The sequence below is a fragment of the Sebastes umbrosus genome, chromosome 12, assembly GCF_015220745.1.
Source record: "Sebastes umbrosus isolate fSebUmb1 chromosome 12, fSebUmb1.pri, whole genome shotgun sequence".
Classification (NCBI taxonomy): domain Eukaryota; kingdom Metazoa; phylum Chordata; class Actinopteri; order Perciformes; family Sebastidae; genus Sebastes; species Sebastes umbrosus.
Window position 1 is genome coordinate 371,483 of NC_051280.1, and position 6,018 is coordinate 377,500.

Sequence of the window (6,018 nt, forward strand, 5' to 3'; positions counted from 1 at the left end):
TGTACTCTACTCTACCCTTCTCTACTCTACTCTACTCTACTGTACTCTATCCTTCTCTTCTCTACTCTACTGTACTCTACCCTTCTCTACTCTACTCTACCCTTCTCTACTCTACCCTACTCTACTCTTCTCTACTCTACTCTACTCTACTCTACCCTTCTCTACTCTACTCTACTCTACTCTACTCTACCCTTCTTTACTCTACTCTACTCTACTCTACTGTACTCTATCCTTCTCTTCTCTACTCTACTGTACTCTACCCTTCTCTACTCTACTCTACTCTACTCTACCCTTCTCTACTCTACTCTACTCTACTCTACCCTTCTCTATTCTACTCTACTCTACTCTACCCTTCTCTACTCTACCCCTACTCTACTCTACTCTACTCTACCCGTCTCTATTCTACTCTACTCTACTCTACCCTTCTCTACTCTACTCTACTCTACTCTACCCTTCTCTACTCTACCCCTACTCTACTCTTCTCTACTCTACTCTACCCTTCTCTACTCTACTCTACTCTACCCTTCTCTACTCTACTCTACTCTGCTGTACTCTACCCTTCTCTACTGTACTCTACCCTACTCTACTCTACTCTACTCTACCCTTCTCTACTCTACTCTACTCTACTCTACTCTATCCTTCTCTTCTCTACTCTACTGTACTCTACCCTTCTCTACTCTAATCTACTGTACTCTACCCTCCTCTACTCTACCCTACCCTACTCTACTCTACTCTACCCTTCTCTACTCTACTCTACTGTACTCTACTCTACCCTTCTCTACTCTACTCTACTCTACTGTACTCTATCCTCTTCTCTACTCTACTGTACTCTACCCTTCTCTACTCTACTCTACCCTTCTCTACTCTATTCTACTCTACCCTTCTCTACTCTACTCTACCATACTCTACTGTACTCTACCCTTCTCTACTCTACTCTACTATACTCTACCCTTCTCTACTCTACTCTACTCTACTCTACCCTACTCTACTCTACTCTACCCTTCACTACTCTACTCTACCCTGCTCTACTCTACTCTTCTCTACTCTACTCTACCCTTCTCTACTCTACCCTACTCTACTCTTCTCTACTCTACTCTACTCTACCCTTCTCTACTCTACTCTACTCTACTCTACTCTACCCTTCTTTACTCTACTCTACTCTACTCTACTCTACTCTACCCTTCTCTACTCTACTCTACTCTACTCTACTCTACTCTACCCTTCTCTACTCTACTCTACTCTACTCTATCCTTCTCTTCTCTACTCTACTGTACTCTACCCTTCTCTACTCTACTCTAATCTACTGTACTCTACCCTCCTCTACTCTACCCTACCCTACTCTACTCTACTCTTCTCTACTCTACTCTACCCTTCTCTACTCTACTCTACTGTACTCTACTCTACCCTTCTCTACTCTACTCTACTCTACTGTACTCTATCCTTCTCTTCTCTACTCTACTGTACTCTACCCTTCTCTACTCTACTCTACTCTACTCTACTCTACTCTACCCTTCTCTACTCTACTCTACTCTACTCTACCCTTCTCTACTCTACTCTACTCTACCCTTCTCTACTCTACTCTACCATACTCTACTGTACTCTAACCTTCTCTACTATACTCTACTCTTCTCTACTCTACTCTTCTCTACTCTACTCTACTCTACTCTACCTTTCTCTACTCTACTCTACCCTACTCTACTCTACTCTACCCTTCACTACTCTACTCTACCCTGCTCTACTCTACTCTTCTCTACTCTACTCTACTCTACCCTTCTCTACTCTACCCCTACTCTACTCTTCTCTACTCTACTCTACTCTACCCTTCTCTACTCTACTCTACCCTACTCTACTCTACTCTACTCTACCCTTCTCTACTCTACTCTACTCTACTCTACTCTACTCTATCCTTCTCTTCTCTACTCTACTGTACTCTACCCTTCTCTACTCTACTCTAATCTACTGTACTCTACCCTCCTCTACTCTACCCTACCCTACTCTACTCTACTCTACCCTTCTCTACTCTACTGTACTCTACCCTTCTCTACTGTACTCTACCCTACTCTACTCTACTCTACTCTACCCTTCTCTACTCTACTGTACTCTACCCTTCTCTACTCTACTCTACTCTACTCTACCCTTCTCTACTCTACTCTACCATACTCTACTGTACACTACCCTTCTCTACTCTACTCTACTATACTCTACCCTTCTCTACTCTACTCTACTCTACTCTACTCTACCTTTCTCTACTCTACTCTACCCTACTCTACTCTACTCTACCCTTCACTACTCTACTCTACCCTGCTCTACTCTACTCTTCTCTACTCTACTCTACCCTTCTCTACTCTACCCTACTCTACTCTTCTCTACTCTACTCTACTCTACCCTTCTCTACTCTACTCTACTCTACTCTACCCTTCTTTACTCTACTCTACTCTACTCTACTCTACTCTACCCTTCTCTACTCTACTCTACTCTACTCTACTCTACCCTTCTCTACTCTACTCTACTCTACTCTACTCTATCCTTCTCTTCTCTACTCTACTGTACTCTACCCTTCTCTACTCTACTCTAATCTACTGTACTCTACCCTCCTCTACTCTACCCTACCCTACTCTACTCTACTCTTCTCTACTCTACTCTACTCTACCCTTCTCTACTCTACTCTACTGTACTCTACTCTACCCTTCTCTACTCTACTCTACTGTACTCTATCCTTCTCTTCTCTACTCTACTGTACTCTACCCTTCTCTACTCTACTCTACTCTACTCTACTCTACCCTTCTCTACTCTACTCTACTCTACTCTACTCTACCCTTCTCTACTCTACTCTACCCTTCTCTACTCTACTCTACCATACTCTACTGTACTCTACCCTTCTCTACTATACTCTACCCTTCTCTACTCTACTCTTCTCTACTCTACTCTACTCTACTCTACCTTTCTCTACTCTACTCTACCCTACTCTACTCTACTCTACCCTTCACTACTCTACTCTACCCTGCTCTACTCTACTCTTCTCTACTCTACTATACTCTACCCTTCTCTACTCTACCCCTACTCTACTCTTCTCTACTCTACTCTACTCTACCCTTCTCTACTCTACTCTACCCTACTCTACTCTACTCTACTCTACCCTTCTCTACTCTACTCTACTCTACTCTACTCTACTCTATCCTTCTCTTCTCTACTCTACTGTACTCTACCCTTCTCTACTCTACTCTACTGTACTCTACCCTCCTCTACTCTACCCTACCCTACTCTACTCTACTCTACCCTTCTCTACTCTACTCTACTCTACCCTTCTCTACTCTACTCTACTGTACTCTACTCTACCCTTCTCTACTCTACTCTACTCTACTCTACTGTACTCTATCCTCTTCTCTACTCTACTGTACTCTACCCTTCTCTACTCTACTCTACCCTTCTCTACTCTACTCTACTCTACCCTTCTCTACTCTACTCTACCATACTCTACTGTACTCTACCCTTCTCTACTCTACTCTACTATACTCTACCTTTCTCTACTCTACTCTACTCTACTCTACCTTTCTCTACTCTACTCTACTCTACTGTACTCTATCCTTCTCTTCTCTACTCTACTGTACTCTACCCTTCTCTACTCTACTCTACCCTTCTCTACTCTACCCTACTCTACTCTTCTCTACTCTACTCTACTCTACTCTACCCTTCTCTACTCTACTCTACCATACTCTACTGTACTCTACCCTTCTCTACTATACTCTACCCTTCTCTACTCTACTCTTCTCTACTCTACTCTACTCTACTCTACCTTTCTCTACTCTACTCCACCCTACTCTACTCTACTCTACCCTTCACTACTCTACTCTACCCTGCTCTACTCTACTCTTCTCTACTCTACTCTACTCTACCCTTCTCTACTCTACCCCTACTCTACTCTTCTCTACTCTACTCTACTCTACCCTTCTCTACTCTACTCTACCCTACTCTACTCTACTCTACCCTTCTCTACTCTACTCTACTCTACTCTACTCTATCCTTCTCTTCTCTACTCTACTGTACTCTACCCTTCTCTACTCTACTCTAATCTACTGTACTCTACCCTCCTCTACTCTACCCTACCCTACTCTACTCTACTCTACCCTTCTCTACTCTACTCTACTGTACTCTACCCTTCTCTACTGTACTCTACCCTACTCTACTCTACTCTACTCTACCCTTCTCTACTCTACTCTACTCTACTCTATCCTTCTCTTCTCTACTCTACTGTACTCTACCCTTCTCTACTCTACTCTAATCTACTGTACTCTACCCTCCTCTACTCTACCCTACCCTACTCTACTCTACTCTACCCTTCTCTACTCTACTCTACTGTACTCTACTCTACCCTTCTCTACTCTACTCTACTCTACTGTACTCTATCCTCTTCTCTACTCTACTGTACTCTACCCTTCTCTACTCTACTCTACCCTTCTCTACTCTACTCTACTCTACCCTTCTCTACTCTACTCTACCATACTCTACTGTACACTACCCTTCTCTACTCTACTCTACTATACTCTACCCTTCTCTACTCTACTCTACTCTACTCTACTCTACCTTTCTCTACTCTACTCTACCCTACTCTACTCTACTCTACCCTTCATTACTCTACTCTACCCTGCTCTACTCTACTCTTCTCTACTCTACTCTACCCTTCTCTACTCTACCCTACTCTACTCTTCTCTACTCTACTCTACTCTACCCTTCTTTACTCTACTCTACTCTACTCTACTCTACCCTTCTCTACTCTACTCTACTCTACTCTACTCTACTCTACTCTACTCTACTCTACTCTACTCTACCCTTCTCTACTCTACTCTACTCTACTCTATCCTTCTCTTCTCTACTCTACTGTACTCTACCCTTCTCTACTCTACTCTAATCTACTGTACTCTACCCTCCTCTACTCTACCCTACCCTACTCTACTCTACTCTTCTCTACTCTACTCTACTCTACCCTTCTCTACTCTACTCTACTCTACTCTACTCTACCCTTCTCTACTCTACTCTACTGTACTCTATCCTTCTCTTCTCTACTCTACTGTACTCTACCCTTCTCTACTCTACTCTACTCTACTCTACTCTACCCTTCTCTACTCTACTCTACTCTACTCTACTCTACCCTTCTCTACTCTACTCTACCATACTCTACTGTACTCTACCCTTCTCTACTCTACTCTACTCTACTCTACTCTACTGTACTCTACCCTTCTCTACTCTACTCTACTCTACCCTACTCTACTCTACTCTACTCTACTGTACTCTACCCTTCTCTACTCTACTCTACTCTACTCTACTCTACTCTACTCTACCCTTCTCTACTCTACTCTACTCTACTCTACTCTACTCTACTCTACTCTACTCTACTCTACTCTACCCTTCTCTACTCTACTCTACTCTACTCTATCCTTCTCTTCTCTACTCTACTGTACTCTACCCTTCTCTACTCTACTCTACCCTACTCTACTCTACTCTACTCTACCCTTCTCTACTCTACTCTACTCTACTCTACTCTACTCTATCCTTCTCTTCTCTACTCTACTGTACTCTACCCTTCTCTACTCTACTCTACTGTACTCTACCCTCCTCTACTCTACCCTACCCTACTCTACTCTACTCTACCCTTCTCTACTCTACTCTACTCTACTCTACTCTACTCTACTCTTCCCTTCTCTACTCTACTCTACTCTACTGTACTCTATCCTCTTCTCTACTCTACTGTACTCTACCCTTCTCTACTCTACTCTACCCTTCTCTACTCTACTCTACTCTACCCTTCTCTACTCTACTCTACCATACTCTACTGTACTCTACCCTTCTCTACTCTACTCTACTATACTCTACCTTTCTCTACTCTACTCTACTCTACTCTACTCTACCTTTCTCTACTCTACTCTACCCTACTCTACTCTACTCTACCCTTCACTACTCTACTCTACCCTGCTCTACTCTACTCTTCTCTACTCTACTCTACCCTTCTCTACTCTACCCTAC